Below are 18,259 nucleotides of genomic sequence, written 5' to 3'. Positions count from 1 at the left end.
TGTGTGTAGCTCTTTTCTTTGTGTGCATCCTTCTCCTTCACGTGAATTCCTCCTTCAATTTCAAAACTTTCTCACTCAAACAATTTCATTCAGTTCTCATGTGAAATTTTTTCAAGAAATTGAAGATCGAACAATTAATTTGAACAAAAATTCCATTGTTAATTGTTAAATGTGTTTGAAGCTTAAGTTTGAAAAAAAAAATGTAAAAGAACTTTGTTTCGAGTGAGTGATGTCTCAAGAGAATTAGAACGTCGAGGTGTATCTGAATTTAAAATTCAAGGCTAAGTTATGTAAGATTTGAACTAGTTTAGAATCGAATTTCAGTCTTAATTCCCTAAAGTTTGAAATTAGAGTTGAATTGTATCAAAATTGTATGATGAGTTTTATGAAAATGTCTTTTAAAATTGTATTTTATTGTAGTTGCATTAAATTTATATTAAGACGGAATCTAAATAAAGGTGAGGTCTAGGTCAATACGAAAAAGGATTAGCGGATGATGTATAAGCTTGGTTGAGTTTTTCTATTAGCTAAGACGTTAAAAATCCGTAGGACTATTAGGAATCGAATTCGAATTACTAGAACTCTCGATATCAAACTTGGCGTGAAGGGATTTAGTTAAAAACACCAAGGTTCGAGGACGTGTAGTGAAATGGAAGCTTGGGAGAAAATTTATGGAGGGAATTTATGAGTTTATGTCTCCGCTCAAGCCTCTATAGCAAGTGGAATCCTGCTATAGCGGTACAGTCGCGAATTTAATATAGAAAAGTCCCAAAGCCGTTTTTTGTTCTGCAACTTTAATTTTTGGGAAAAGAAGGTTGACTTAGGGCTATTTTCTTCAATTTTCCATCAATTTCTTCTGTAAAAGTAAGTTAATTACTCTCATAACTTAGTAATTCTATTTTAAGCCTTAAAATTGTGGTGATAAGGAGAGAGTTTTAACTTGAATGGAAAAACCCTGATTTGGGTGGAATAATCATGAAATTGGCCTGGGTTTGGATTAAGTTATAATTCGGGTATTTTTTGTAAGACCCCGTAAGTCAGAAAGTTGGAACTAAGGAGAAACATCTCAAATTTCAAACATACCCGTGTGAACGAGTCACTCTACAGCTCGTAAAATTAAGTCGTAGAGTGACCCCTCGAGCAAAAATAGATGTTGCCCTAAGGAGAGGTTCTATGACGCAATAGGACGACGACGACGAGTCGTCCTGTTGACGGGTCGTAGAAACCCCTCATCAACCAGAGTTCAGAGGCCTTGTTCAAAGTTTCCCGAAGGCCAAGGTGACGTCTTGACATGACGGGTTGTAGAAGATCTTACGGGTCGTAAGAACCACCCATCACAAAACTTCAGAGACTTTAAAAAATTTACAGATTTTGGGACTTGCAAGATGAGCCTCAAGAACGACTCTTTTTCAAGTTAATGGGTCATAAACTTGACCCGTTACCAAACTTCAGAGACTTGATTTTTTTAGACCTTTTCTAAGAACTGCAGGACGAGTCATTTAGACGACTCGTCATCCTTTCGACGACCCGTAAGAGTTGGTTCGTAGATCCAAATTTCTAGATCTAATGAAGGATAATTGTGTCTTTTCTAAAGTTCGGTTCAATGAACCTAGATACTTTTATGGTCAAGTTCAAAGTCTATAAATATTCAATTTTTCAAATTTTCCTCCTATTCAATTCATTCTCCCAAAATTTGACTAAGGCAAGAACAAAGTCTATCAAGGTTTCTCTCCAAATTCAAGCTAGGGTTTTCAGATTTCTTCAAGGTTCTTCTTCAATTCATAGTGAATTCAAGCAAGGTATGTGGGGATTGATTCACGGACACTTTTCACCCGTGAAGTCCTAAAATTTTCTCAAGTTTTCATTCAAATTATAATTGATTATGAACCCTAGTTTTAATGAATTGCATCGAGCTGAATTAATTCCATTTTTAGATGTTATTAATGATCATTATATGCATGTTCTCATATGAATTGCATGATTTTAAGTTGAGTTATAGATGCCCATGCATAAAGCTATTTTCAAGTTATGATTATGAGTTAAATATGAGTTGATCATGAGTTAAATGAATTACAATGAAAGTTTTCAATGGCTTAAAGCTGAGATTATGATTTTTAAAGTTGAAGTTATGATGATGATTAAAGTTTAGATCAAATATGTTATTATAGTGTGATAAGTCCAATTCTCATATAAGTATGATTTAAGATGGTGATAAGGACAATTCTCACCGAAGTTATGGATTTTTATGAATCACTTAGTTAAGACGAGTTATTCCTAATATGTTTTAAAAATGGATTTATAGGCAGTTACTATCTTTCCCCATTATATTATGTTCATGTTTTTATGAGTTTCCATTGGAATATTGACTAAGCACCGAGGGGGCTTCTAGGTAGGGTTCGATCCGGTAACGTAGTTAGTTATCCAAGGGAATCCTAGTAGCAATCTAAAGTCCCAAACTATATTTCCCACGTAGGTTGCCTTCATAGCCTAGCTAGTGGATCCACACAGCCTAGTTGAATAGTTATTTTTGGAGTATGCCCTAGCAAGGTAGCCTCCCCTATTTTGATGAAAGAGTCATCGGCCTGTCTCGATACAAAATTCATCGAATTCCATGTAATAGCTCGCATGGTCTTAGATGTCGGTTAATGGTCCTATCCCACACAAGTTGGAGTTAAAGTTATGAGATGTCAAGTTATGAGTTTATGATAAAGTTTTATGATATGCATTAACCTAGAGTTTCTTATGTTTTAAATTGTTTTTAAGCTTTACTCATGTTCACTATAATTGGTCATGCATCTTATGGCATATTGATTACGTTCTTTTACTTGTTCATGCATACCTCACATACTTAGTATATTCAAACATACTAACGCATATTTTGCCTACATTGTCTCATAATGTAGGGACGGACGACACTTATGATCATCCTATTCATGGCTAGTGATTGCCCTAGATTCTCAAGAAGTTGGTTAGTCCTCATTCTATCGAGGACATGACTTTTATTCATGTTGTTATGGTTTTGACTTTCTCTTATTGTTTGGGTGAGCTAGGAGGTTGTCTTAAGCCCCCATCAAAGACTAGATTTGAGGTATGTGTAGATGGCTTATGATGTAGTCTAGTTTGGACATCTATTGAATGGTTTTCCCTTAGTCCCATTCCCTTGAGTTGATGTCTTTCGTTTGTTTTTCTATGTTTCTTTACCTTATGTATACGATGAGTGCTAAGATGGCTTATGGTTGGTGTCCCCCGCATCCCGATCGCCCTGTCGCGGCTTGGCCTTAGTTCGGGTCATGACAAACTTGGTATCAGAGCACAGGTTTAGAAGAGTCCTAGGGAGTCTAACATGCCCCGTTAAGTAAAGTCTTATTCATTAGTGTGAAGCGCGCCACATCCATGAATAGGAGGCTACGAAATGTCTTAGAGAAAATTTTCACTTCTTTCATGAGTTATGTCGTTCGGTAGAGTGGTTAAGTCTTCCCTCTAACACTTGTTCTTTGCAATTTTCAAAATATGCCTCCACAAAGATACCCTATTAGAATGAACGTAGTTGAAGAGGAGCAACAAGCTCCGAATGACCCTATGAATGATCAAGTTTACAATGCCGAGTTCCGAGCGGCCTTTCAAGTACTTGCTCAAGCCGTTAAGTCTCAAGTTAACTGTGAGGTGGTTACTCCCATTAACCCAAATATTGGTACGGTGGTGAAAAGAGTTCGTAATTTCATGAGGATGAATCCTCTAGAGTTTGGGGTTTTAAAGTTGATGAGGATTCACATGATTTTGTTGATAGCATCTATAAGATTGTTGAGATCATGGAAATTAACCCGGTTAAGAGGGCGAAGTTGGCTACGTACCAATTAAGGGGTGTTGCCCAAATTTGGTTTGATCAATAGAAAAGTAAGAGTCCTAGAGAGGCAAAGCCCGTGACTTGGGATGAGTTCAAGGTAGTGTTTCTTGATCTCCTTTTCCTATTAGAGTTGAGGGAGGCTAAAGTGCAAGAGTTCATCTACCTTAAGCAAGGTGGTATGAGTGTGAGAGAGTATGCCCTCAAGTTTGCTCAATTGTCAAAGTATGCTTCATTCATGGTTGTCGACTCAAGAGCTCGTATGAGCAAGTTCGTATCCAGGGTGTCAGATATAGTAGCGACGGAGTGCAAAACGGCTATGTTGGTAGCAACGGAGTGCAAAACGGCTATGCAAAGCAAATAGAGAGTGAGAAGCTAAAGGTGAAGACTAGGGAGTCCAACAGGCCAAGGACTGATAATAGTGACTTCTCCCATGCCAAGTTTGGAAGAGGTGGACGTCCTCGTTTTCGCCAAAAGTACTCCGACCAAGGGTCTTCTAATGCCACTACTCCAAGATTTGACAAGGATAGGGTACCCAACCCTAAACCTCATGGAGATTATCCTATAGGCCAAGTTACTCACGCATGCAAGAAGTGTGGTAGGATCCACAAGGGTAAATATCTAGCCGGGTTGAATGCGTGCTACCGATGTGGTAAGTCGGGACATCATGCTAAGGAATGCAAGGTCAAGGATGTTCATCCTCAAGGACAAGTTGCTCAAAGTGACAAAGAGCAATCAAAGGGTGGTCAATGCAACAATAGGTTTTATGCTTCTCTATGATAGGCAAAAGGTGGAGGAAACTCCCGATGTTGTCACCGGTATGTTACGGGTTTTTCACTAAGATGTTTATACTTTGCTTGATCTGGGTGCAAACTTGTCTTTTGTTTCCTCTAATGTGGCCATGAGATTTGATGTTACTCTCAAGACATTGTTAGAGCCTTTCTCTGTTTATACTCTCATAGGTAAGTCGGTTGTGGCTAAAAGAGTCTATAGAAGTTGTCCCGTTATGGTCTTCCATAAAGTTACCCTATGTGATCTAGTTGAGCTTGAGATGACCGATTTTGATGTTATCCTTGGTATGGATTGACTATATGCATGTTATGCTTCTATAGATTGTAAAACTCAAGTGGTTAAGTTCCAATTTCATAATACGCCGATCCTAGAATGGAAAGGTAGCAATTTTGTGTTCAAAGGTCAATTCATTTCTTGCCTTAAAGCTCGAAAAATGATTTTCAAGGGTTGCATATATCATCTTGTGTGGGTTAGGAATGAGAATTCTGAAGCCCCTACTTTAGAGTCGGTCTCCATTGTGAATGAGTTTTGGGGTGTGTTTCCCGATGATTTATCCGGTGTTCCTCCCAAAAGGGAAATTGACTTTGGCATAAACCTTCTTCTGGATACCCAACTTATTTCTATTCCTCCTTATCGGATGGCTCCGACGAAGTTAAAGGAGTTAAAAGATCAATTGAAAGATTTGTTAGACAAGGGTTTTATTAGGCCAAGTATATCCCATGGGGTGCTCCCATCTTGTTTGTTAGAAAGAATGATGGTTCACTACGAATGTGCATTGACTATCGGCAATTGAACAAGGTGACCATCAAGAATAAGTATCCAATTTTGAAGACAGATGACTTGTTTGATCAATTGCAAGGGGCAAGTTACTTTTCCAAACTAGACCTTCATTTCGGTTATCACCAATTAAGGGTAAGGGAGTGTGACATTCCCAAAATGGCATTTCGAACGAGGTATAGCCATTATGAGTTTTTTGTCATGTCATTCGGTTTGACCAATGCTCTTGCGGCTTTCATGGACTTAATGAATAGGGTGTTCAAGCAATATTTAGATATGTTTGTGATTGTATTCATTGACGACATTTTAGTTTACTCTCGGAATGAAAAGGAGCACTCTAATCACTTGAGGATTGTGTTGCAAACTCTAAGAGACAAGCAACTATTTGCAAAGTTCAACAAATGTGAGTTTTGGTTAAGGGAGATGGCTTTTCTTAGTCACATTGTGTCTAGTGAAGGGATTATGGTTGATCCTAAGAAAAGCGAAGTAGTTAAGAATTGACATGGACTATTATCTCCTTAGGATATTGGGAGTTTATTGGGCTTAGTCGGATACTATAGGAGATTTGTGGAAGGGTTTTAATCGATCTCGTCACCTTTTACCAAGTTAACTCAAAAGAAGGTGAGGTTTCAATATCAGAAGCATGCGAAAAGAGTTGAAAGATCATCTCACTACCGCTCCTATTTTGACCTTGTTGGAAGGGTCCGATGGTTTCGTGGTATATTGTGATGCTTCAAGAGTTGGTCTTGGTTGTGTATTGATGTAACATGGTAAGGTAATAGCCTATGCTTCTAGGCAACTTAAGGTGCATGAACGAAATTATCCAACCCATGATATTGAACTAGTGGCGGTTGTGTTTGCTTTGAAAATTTAGAGGCACTATCTTTATGGTGTTTATGTGGATGTGTTTAACAACCACAAGAGTTTACAATATGTGTTTAAGCAGAAATACTTGAACCTTCGCCAAAGGAGATGGCTTGAATTATTGAAGGATTATGATATGAGTGTATCATATCATCCGAGCAAAGCTAATGTGGTTGCCGATGCACTAAATAAATTTTCCATGAGTAGTGGCACATGTTGAAGGATATAAGAAAGAATTGATTAAAGGTATTCATAGATTGGCATGTTTAGGTGTGCATATGGTTGATTCTAATAATGGAGGTGTTCTTGTTAATAATGATTCGGAATCATCTCTTGTAGCGAAGGTTAAGAGCAAGACCAAGATCTGATGTTGGTTGAATTAAAGAAGTCGGTTGTCGAAAAAGCTATTTAGGCTTTCTCCCAAGAGGGAGATGGTATGCTACATTACCAAGGTCGTTTGTGTGTATCCAATGTTTATAGGTTGAGAGAGTTGATATTGAATAAAGCCTATAGTTCACAATATTCGTGTCACGCCTCGAGAGGGTACCCTAGGCGTGGCCGGCACTTAGAAACCATCTCTGACCTCCGAGAGAACCACTTGGTCTCATCACTCATTTGTTCATTAGTAGAAGACTTAAGTGAAAATATGAATACTTATGTGGACTCACCATCATCAACATCAAATGAAAGAAATAATCCTTAGAAGAAGTAGTTTCAAAGGAGAACTACTCCAATTAAATCATCAAACTCTATCTATGAAGCCACTAATACTATCAGACGGTGCCAATGATATGTCCATGGCTACCTCAAAAGAAACATAATACTCAACAATAATAAAAGAATAAAGAGTTCCTCCAAATACAAGAAGGACTCACCAAATATCTAGAAAGTTATGATCTTCAACGATGTGCCTGTTGAGAATCTCTAACACCTGTATCTGCATCACAAAATAATGTAGGTCGAATGACGTCAATACATGGAATGTACGAGTATGTAAAATGGCAGAAAAAGTAGGGACAGATATTAAGAAACTCTTCTCGGGAAGACTCGGCTCAGAACTCAACATCAATATGTAACGTAAGTTTAAAAATAATAATAATAAGCAATGCTTACTCAGTTGAGAGTTTCTCTAACAGACAGCCATCACTTATGAGCTAGTGATGATACAACGAAGCGATATCGCTGCCACATCCATCCAATACCTTGTCAGGGTAAAGGACATTACCATTTTGGATCCAATCATCAAAGTCCTCTTTTTGGGACTTAAGAGGTATAGCCTCCATCCTACATTGGCTAGGTAGTTCTGGGGTTTGAGTTAATTAAACTCTTACCCAACTCGGTGCTCACTACTACTCCCAAAATATGTGCTCATATTAACATCATTGTCTAGTCTTATTGAAGAAACATCAAACTCATCTTATTACTTCTTCATCAATCATTACACTTCAACACATTATTTACTTCTCATCAAAACATATTGCTCAAAACACATTTACTCAAATTCATTTAAACACAATTCGTTTGCTCTTTCAAAACTCAATAAAATACATATATAGTATTGATTCAAATCACTCTTTTTGTCAATAACTATTAAAAGCCAACATCTTTACTCAAAACACGTGTAAAAATATTCATGAACATCAAATCAATTAGGATTCATGGAAAAATAGCCATGAACAATAATTCTAATAATATGAAAGATAAAAATAATAATAATCTTAATGCATAAATATATCTAACTCAATAAAAGAAGAATTAACTCATTTAAAATTCAAAAATTAGGGTAAAACTCAATTATAACTCAATTAGGATGAATTTAATTATTGGGCTCATAGACGAACTCAATCTAATACTATGAATAGCCTTACATATCTGGAATTCGAAGCTTTACTCTAAATTGAAGAACTCAATGACCACTCTTGAACCCCTAGCCTTTTCTCTTTGTCGGAACGTTTTTGGACTACCTTGAGTATAAGAATCACCAGAATAGTATTTCTACACTACTAAAAACTAAAATTATATTTGACAATGAGTAAAGAAGTGTATAGAGAAAAGAGTTGCTTGAAAAAGCTTGACGAATAAAATGAGGAAATAAGATGGGTATTTATAGGTGTGGAGAAGGGACCTAGCAATAAAGAAATTGTGTCCGTCAAAGTGTTATGAGGGAATCAACAAGTAAAGAGTGCTACTTGGGAAGCAGAGGCGAATATGATGAAAAGATACCCGTACCTCTTTCCCTCTACTCAAGCCTAAAGTAGTGCGTTGCTCATATTCAAGCTAATTGAACTCTTACATATTCAGTTCCTCCTATGTCATTCACATGCATGCATGTTCATGAAAGAGTTTATTTTAAAGTCATGATTTTATGTTAAGTTGAAATTTTCATGTTCCGTGCATTTTAAGATGCCATCTTGTTCATGTTGGGTTGCTAGTCCTCTTTCCGTATCCTTCCTATGATAAGTTAATTTTATTCGAGGATGAATGTTTTCAAGAGAGAGATATTGTAATACCCCATAAGTCGAAAAGTTGGAACCAAGGAGAAACATCTCAAATTTCGAACCTACCCGTGTGAACGATCACTCTACGGGTCGTAATTTTAAGTTGTAGAGTGACCCTTCGAGCAAAAATAGATGTTGCCCTCACCAGAGCTTCTACGACTCAACAGGATGAATTGCCATCCTGTTGATGGGTCGTAGAAACCCCTCATCAACCAGAGTTCAGAGGCTTTGTTTAAAGTTTCCCCAAGGCCAAGATGACGACTTGACATGACGGGTTGTAGAAGATCTTACGGGTCGTAAGAACCACCCATCACATAACTTTAGAGACTCTAAAATTTTATAGGTTTTGGGACTTGCAAGACGAGCCTCAAGAATGACTTATTTTCAAGTTAATGGGTCATAAACTTGACCCGTTCCCAAACTTCAGAGACTCGATTTTTTCAGACCTTTTCTAAGAATTGCAGGACGAGTCATTTAGACGACTCGTCATCCCTTCGACGACTCGTAAGAGTTGGTTTGTAGATCCAAATTTCCAGATCTAATGAAGCATAATTGTGACTTTTCCAAAGTTCGGTTTAATGAACCTAGACACTTTTATGGTCAAGTTCAAAGTCTATAAATATTCAATTTTTCAAATTTCCCTCCTATTCAATTCATTCTCCCAAAATTTGACTAAGGCAAGAACAAAGTCTATCAAGGTTTCTCTCCAAATTCAAGCTAGGATTTTTAGATTTCTTCAAGGTTCTTCTTCAATTCTTAGTGAATTGAGCAAGGTATGTGAGGATTGAATCATGGTCTCTTTTTTCCCATGAAGTCCCAAATATTTCTCAAGTTTTCATTCAAATTATAATTGATTATGAACCCTAGTTTTGATGAACTACATTGGGCTGAGTTAATTCGGTTTTTAGATGTTATTAATGATCATTATATGCATGTTCTCATATGAATTGCATGATTTTAAGTTGAGTTATAGATGCCCATGCATAAAGCTATTTTCAAGCTATCATTATGAGTTTAAGATGAGTTTATGAGTTGATCATTAGTTAAATGATTTACAATGAAAGTTTTTAATGATTTAAAGTTGAGATTATGATTTTAAAGGTTGAGGTTAAGATGATGATCAAAGTTAATATCAAAGATGTTATTATAATGTGATAAGTCCAATTCTCATATAAGTATGATTTAAGATAGTGATAAGGACAATTCTCACTGAAGTTATGGATTTTTATGAATCACTAAGTTAAGATGAATTGTTCTTAATATGTTTCGAAGATGGATTTATAGGCAGTTACTATCTTTCCCTATTATGTTATGTTCATGTTTTTATGAGTTTTCGTTGGGATATTGACTAAGCACCGAGAAGGCTTCTAGGTGAGATTCGGTCCTGTAATGCAATTAGTTACGCAAGGAAATTATAGTAGCAACCTAAAGTCCCAAACTACATTGCCTATGTAGGTTTCCTTCATGGCCTAGTTAATGGATCCATATAACCTAGTTTAATAGTTACTTTTGGAGTATGTCCTGGCAAAGTAGCCTCCCATGTTTTGATGCAGGAGTCATCGGCATGTCTCGTTGTAGGAGTCATCAGATTCCATGTAATAGGTCGCATGGTCTTAGATGTCGGTTAATAATCCTATCCCACACAAGTTGGAGTTAACATTATAAGATGTCAAATTCTGAGTTTATGATAAAGTTTTATGATATGTATTGACCAAGAGTTTCTTATGTTTTAAATTGCATTTAAGCTTTACTCATGTTCATTATGATTGGTCATGCATCTTATGACATATTGATTACGTTCTTTTACTTATTCATGCATACCTCACATACTTAGTACATTCAAATGTACTAACACATATTTTGCCTACATTGTCTCATAATGTAGGGACGGACGACACTTACGATCATCCTATTTGTGGCTAGTGATTGCCCTAGATTTCTCCAGAAGTTGGTGAGACCTCATTCTATAGAGGACATGACTTTTATTCATGTTGCTATGGTCTTGACTTTCTCTTATTGTTCGGATGAGCTAGGAGCTTATCTTAAGCCCCCATCAAAGACTAGATTAGAGGCATATTTAGATAGCTTATGATGTAGTCCAGTTTGGACATATATTGAATGGTTTTCCCTTAGTCCCATTCCCTTGAGTTGATGTCTTCCCTTTGTTTTGCTGTGTTTATTTACCTTATGTATGTGATGAGTGCTAAGATGGCTTATGGTTGGGGTCCCTCACATCCCGATCGTTATATTGCGGTTTGGTCCTAGTTCGGGCCGTGATATTTTAGGCCTTTGTTTATTGATTATTGTATTTTTGTTATTGTGATAAACCCAGAACAAGTTAAAGTTTCGCAAAAAAGAGTCAAGGTTCACGATGAGGCTTCTTGAGTAGTTGTTTGGCACCTAGGTAGGCTATGCCTAATTGAGTAGTTTAGACCTATTTCCAATTGCGTGATTTTTTAGACTGATGGAAGATTTCATGCCTAGGCCTTCGGGCACGGAGTCTGGATGGCTAGAAGCTTGTTGTTTATTATTGTTTAGGGCAGGAATATAATGTGTAGGTAAAGATTATTCTATGACTAGAGGTGGTTGTCTAGTTCATGATTGTTAATCCTTGGAATCATTTTTGAAGTAAGATGATGGTACTATAATGGTTAAGTGTTAAGAAATTATTGGGTTATAGCCATTTCTGAACTTGTGGTAATCAAGGGGAAACAGAATGAACGGGAAGAGTATTAATTTATGAAATAGAGAGATAATTCTCGAGAATAGAAGTATGCTCATAATGTGGTCCATCATCGAGTTTTATTGGTATATAGGATTTTATATATGTGTGTGCTCATGTTGTTTATTTTCCAAGTATGTAAAGTGTGCATGCTAACTCATTTATAGTATTAATTGTACAACACATGTTTGGAAAACATAAGGGTGAATGTGAAATGATATCATGTTGTCAATCTCATGCAATGAACCTGTTTATTTTACTTGTAGGTGTACAAGTGTGACTGCTATTAATTGTGGTTATGATTGTGATGTGTGTTTGATGAGTGGATGGGGTACTACGCCGGTACAAATTAACTAGTGGATAGGGTACCATATTGGTACATATTATTATTTGATCAAATATCACATTGATATATATTATTATTGGATCGGATATCACGCTGATACATATTATTATTGGATCAGGTACCATGTCAATGCATATTATTATTGGATCAGAAACCATGTTGGTATACTAATAATTATATTGGGTACCTCACCGGTACACTAACAATTTATGTGTTGGTTTTATGAGATAACCGATTTGTTTTATTGTGTTGTGATTGTTCATGGTTATTGTGCCTATCAACTCAGAGTAAGGATTGGGAGTCCGGGCGAAGAAAATATTATTGGTTGGCTAGAAAATCATGATGGTACAGATTTAACATGTTTGATTGGGTGCATGTGTGATTGCGTGCATGTGTGTTGGTTTCGTGAGTGAATCGGATATGTGTTGATGGGAGAATATGGGACATTTTCATGCAAATTTTGGGTCAGTATATAAGAGACTAGGAGTCTTGCTTAAGTTCTGACTGTGGCTATGATTACTAGGGGTGTGCAATCACCGAACCGATCAATAAATCGAACTGAAAAAAATGATATTTGGTTAATGAGTTTTTAATAGTTCTATAAAAAAAATTGTCAAGTTATTGGTTCAATAGTAATTGGTTTTTTAATATTGGGTTATTGGGTAAATCTATAACCCATTAAGAAAATAGTAATTTACTACTTTACCCCAATATAAATATTAAATATTAATATCAATACAATATTGGTTACTATCTTTTTTTTTTAGTTTTCAATTCACATTATTGTCCTAATTTTTTTTATTTGTGTTGCACTTGTAGAGTTGTTTCCATGTTAGTCACTATTGTTTCTATTTTATGAGTATTCCGTAAAGTTATATTATTGTCTTGTCGCGCCAAATTGTTGAAAAAGTCAGATAATTATTTTATGAGCATTCTCTTATTAGGTAAATCAAAAACCGAACCGATAAGTACCAAAATCGATAAATCGAAAATCGATAAGAAAATATATTATTGGTTTGTTATTTATTTTGCATATTTCAAAATCAGAAACTGATAAATCGACCGACCGATATACACCCCCAATGGTTACATGTTGGTCCATGAGTGGTCGAATTATTATATTTAAATGCTGAGATAGTTCTTATGTAAAGTGGAATTGCATGTTAAACACCGTAGACTATGTCGTAGAGGATCCTTGTGTGATCCGAGTTACTAGAAAAGTGAGTTGGACCTAGGGATGGTTTAGCGTGATGGTCTTTGTCTCATGTGGTGGTTAGGTCAGGTTGTTGACCGGGGGTCTTGTTCTTTCTTGATTTACATGGAGTGTGTGTATCTATTAAAGTACTCTAGAATATATTTGATCAAGGTAGGCTTGGAAAGCCTTAGTGTGCTTAAGGGGTAGGCTTAGGAAGCCTTAGGGTAGTATAAAGGGTAGGCTCGGAAAAGTCTTAGCATGATAAGAGAGTGAAATGATAAATGATAGAGTTGACAGCGGATCGAGGTAGAAAGCTGAGATTAAGGTGTACTAGTTATGGGTATTATACTCGGGATGGCAAGAGCATGTGGATAACAGTTGGGGTAGTGCATTATTTTATTTCATGTTTTCCTTTGAATGTCTACTTTATATTATGTGGTGGATTCAGGTTGACACTAGTACGCGTTGTTTGTTCTAATAATAATTTTGATATGCCACTTTTCATAGTCTGGTTACATGATTAGTGATGTTTCTTAGGTGAAGAAGATGATGATCTCCGACAACTTTCATTTATCTCTGCTTATGATGGGAGTTGTGTTCATTTTCTTTATGTCAGTTTATTCTTAGAAGCTCTTCTACCTGTTTAGACTAGTTCCTTGGTAGGATTGTATTGGTGTTTTTTTTTTAAAGAAGTTTTCATGGTACTTAAAAATGATTTTCTATTTTAATCAAGGTTGAGATCTTCTATATTGTTAAAAGTGGTGAAATATTGTATTTTTGTTATCCGCATTACCTATTTTAAAATGGATGATAAGGATTTTCCTATCTAGCTGTTAGAGTAGGTACCAGCACGGCCCCATTAGTTGGGTCATGGCAGAGAAAGAGAAAGAGAAAAATTGAAAAAGAAAAAAGAAGACAAAGAAATAAAGTTCAAGAACATATAATTCAAATTGAGTGTCACATGCCATTTTTACATTAATTTGGGGTTGTATAAATACTCCTTCACGAGCCCATGTTTTGTGACAACACGACTGCTTTAAAAATAGATCAAAAAGGTGTATTTATTGCAAATTTAAATGGTTTTGTGGGGATAATAGGACCCCCGCAAACTTTAGGTGTCTAATTCGGAAAAAAAAATCTAAGTTTAGGAGAGACTTTATGTATTGTCTCTATATATTTATGCAATTTATATGAACTTTATCAGAATCACAATGTACATACAATTTAAATATATATTTTATACATAAAAATCACATGTATTTTTTCATAACCTAATATGAATTTTATACAAAATATATACAGCTATAAACATATTCCATGCAAAATTATACAACAATAATATATGAATCGTATGCGATACTCGAAGCTGTGAGCTAGATTAGAAGAGTGGTTTTGTATATGTTTTGAAACAAAACTACGGTTATGTTTGGTTAAAGAAAAAAATATGCTATATGCTTGGTAATTCTGGATCTAATTCCATATATATAACTCATTTTAAACTCCGCGATTGATCAAAGTAGCAGCCTGTTTGACCAAACTTCAAAATTTAGTTATTTTGAAAGTGTTCCTTCTTCCAAAGTGCTTTTTGGAAAAACTATGTTTGGAAAGTATCCGTTTGTGTTTAACTAAACAATTTGAAAAGCATTTTTGCCAACAATACATCAATATTTTGTGCTTGGCCGATGTTCCAAACGTGCTTCTAAGAAAACAAAACCTATTCTTTAAGCTTCTAATATGATTAAAGAGTTGTCAAAAAGGAAAAAAAATATTCTTTTTTAAAACGGACTATAAATAAAGGTAAGATAAACAAGTTAAAATCGGAGAGTATGAAGTAAAAAAAAATTATGTATCTATTATGACAATTGAAAAGAAAATACTTGAGAAAATGATCAAAATGGTCCTTAAATAGTGTATAAATATGGTGGAAATGGTCCTTACATATTTCAAAAAGCGATCAATTTTGTCTTAATTCATATACATAAAGGTAATTACTCTCAGCATATTCCTCCATACACAACCTACTTAGCTCAATTAAAGATCTCTTAGGTTTTCTTTCATACTTCATTGAATATATTCACCATACAATTGTATTTTTTTCAAGCCTTATTTCTACCTCGTAAGTTTTTTGATGGCTTTTTCAAGTTAGGGTTAGCTAGGAAACTTGATGCATGTTCTAAATCGGATTGAATAATACAAGAAGGTACCTTTATTTTGTAGTTTTATAGCTCATGTCTAATGCACATGCCAAGGAGTTCGGTTTATTTTGACAAGCAAAAAAATAGCGATTATTTGTAATTATATGGATTAGGATCAACTGATCACCTTTTAGAATACATCAAGGACTATTTCCATCATGCTTATACATTAAGAACCAAAAGGAACCAAAATCCATATATTAAGGACAACCATTTTTGTCATTTTCTCGAAAATACTTCCACACATAAGTGACGGAAGTTATTTTTCGATATTATTTGACGTCTATTGTACCAAATACACCCAAATATTAATAAAAGCTCTCACGTCTATATAGAAGATATGAACATTTGGAAATATGTTTCATATTGAACCTGCTTATTATTTCAGGGTCCAGTGTATATTTACTACTTATTTGCTTAACCAAAGCCATTAGTACATATCTAGCATTATGCTACAAATGAACATTGAGCTCAATATGGTGAGGACTTGAGCTTACTGGTACCAACAACTTGCATTCTCTTGTTTCCTATCAACACAAAGAAGAAGGAATGGAATAAAAATAGAAACATTTACAATATCCATTCGTTTCATTTTGTTTGTCTTACTTTTATTTACAATATGTTTAAAAAGGAGTGCCTCTTTTTCTATTGGAACCTCTTTAACTCAAACTTTCTACGTGACATGTTTAAGACCACAAGATTAAAAAATATTTTAGTACATTCTACATATATTTAGTTTAAGACCACAAGCTTCAAAAGTCTTTTTTATTTTTTTAAAGTTCGTATCGAATCAAAATCAGACAATTAAATTAAAATTGTAATGTCCCATTTTATGAGAAATTACTTTTATATATGAAATGACCATGCTTAACATGTGTTGTGGGAATGGTTAGCGTGGTCCTCGATGCAATCGAGGTGAGATTTTGAGACTTTTGAGTTGAGCTGTTTTGAAATAGTTGACTTTGATCAACATTATGAGATTCGAGTATCGGATGATAATTCTGCCAGTTTTTTTGCATCTAGAACATTGAGTTTGGTCTAGTAGGGTGATTGGTTAGAGTCCTGAGACCTTAATGTTGTATTTTGGGTGTTAAGGCGAAAAGTTGAGTTTTTGGCCTAAAGAGAGGTTCGATAGGGTATTTCTATCATAGCGACCTTTTTCTAGAAATCTGACGATTTTATTGAATCTGGATTATTGAAATTAGTGGGGAAGCATATCCAGTTTATTTTTATCGGACCCCGAACCATTTTTGAGAATCTGTTCAGACACTTTGAGTTTATGGCAATTGCTGGTTTGCTGGTTTTCTGGTGAAGACATATTACCCTTCGTGATCGCGGCCAGTAGACCCTCATTTACAATGAACCCTGTTCTTTGATGTACCATGGATTTAGGTACTTTTAATGCTTTAAAACTTAAGAATGTTAATGTCTTTTAAGCATTTGTTAGCATATTTGATGTTGGTTATGTTTATTTTGCAAGAAACTAAGTTGGAGATTTGGTTGAGAAATCACAGCACTGAAGGAGGGTATTTTTTGGGTATACGGGCTCATCCTACGACTTGTCATTAGTTATATGGGCCGTAGGTATCAATCTTCAAAAGACAGGAAAAAAATAAAAGTTGAATTGAAGACCAAAAGTGAAGAGAACAACTCGTTCTCAAGTTTACGGATCGTCAAAAATAGTTGTCAAAGCAACAGTGAATGAATAAGGGCAAAGTAAAGAAGAGGAGTAAGTTCTACGGCTCGTCTAAGTTCCTACGAGTCGTAGAACTAACTCGTAACTTGAAGTTACAGTTGATGAAGAGAGGGCAGTATCTACGACCCCATTTGACTAACCGTCTTCATGTTACGAGTCGTAGAGAAGGGTTGTGAAGAAGAGGAATCCTCAGTGCGAAGTGAAAGATTACAAGCTGGGTCTACGACTTGTCTAAGTTGTTACGATCCGTAGAAGCAAGCCGTAAACCCAAATCGACTTTTAGTTTCCTATGGTTTTCAAATCCATATTTATTTAGGAATGTTTGTCTATAAATACACTTCTTAGGTTCAGATTACTTTATGCACGTTTTTGGGTTTGAGAATATAACTTAAACTACTTTTGAGCTTTTATTCTTGAATTCGAATTTTTGTTATCGATATTTTACGTTTGAATTTTATTGAAGATTTTTGGGTTTTCATAATTCTCATTGTAAGTTTATGATTTTTTTAAACCTGAATATTATTGATTGTGAACACGTAGTTATGAGTAGCAAATTCCACAACTAGGGTTGTGGGAACAATGAAGAATTTACAACGTAAAACTTAATAAAAGGTAATTCTTGAATAGTCCGCATGCATGTATTATTTTTTTCTTCGTTTTGATTGCTTTTAACGGTGGCCAGCGTTAGAAATCGCCTTATCCTTACTTGCCGGATCAAGGAGGTAATGGATGGGAAAAAGGGATTAAACAACGAGATTTGGGGCTAATCATCCTCATCTAATTAGCTTGAATGGATCAAGGGATAGCTAAATCTGGAATCATTGGTAAGGTTAGTAAAGCATACACTCGTAGACGGATCAAGTTGCATAGTGAAATTCACTTATTTGCTGGATCAAGGACTTAGGTGAAATTAACTTACCAATTCTACATGTAATACACTAGGAGAGAATTACTAATAAAAAAGGTCTACTTCGTTAAGGATTCGTGGGGAACACATAAAATCCTAGCTCCACTTTTTATTAATTTAAACAACATTAAACCGTCCTTTCATTCGTTGACGTTTTCTATTTGATTTATTGATTGGTTTTATAAAAATTCCCCTTTGTTTTTCTCTTTTTATAGGAATAACTTGATTACTAAAGCAAATAATAAACGATTGATCTAAAGTCTAAACCATATTTCTCGTGGGATCGACCTAACTTTCGTTAGGTTTTATATTTGATTAACGATCGCTTTATACTTCTTTAGGGAGGTGTAATTTGAGCGTATCAAATTTTGGCGCCTTTGCCGAAGAATTTGACTTTTAAATTAAGATTTTTTTATTATTTGATTG

Source organism: Solanum dulcamara, chromosome 7 (genome assembly GCF_947179165.1).
Source record: "Solanum dulcamara chromosome 7, daSolDulc1.2, whole genome shotgun sequence".
Lineage (NCBI taxonomy): Eukaryota > Viridiplantae > Streptophyta > Magnoliopsida > Solanales > Solanaceae > Solanum > Solanum dulcamara.
This window is presented reverse-complemented; position numbering follows the sequence as displayed.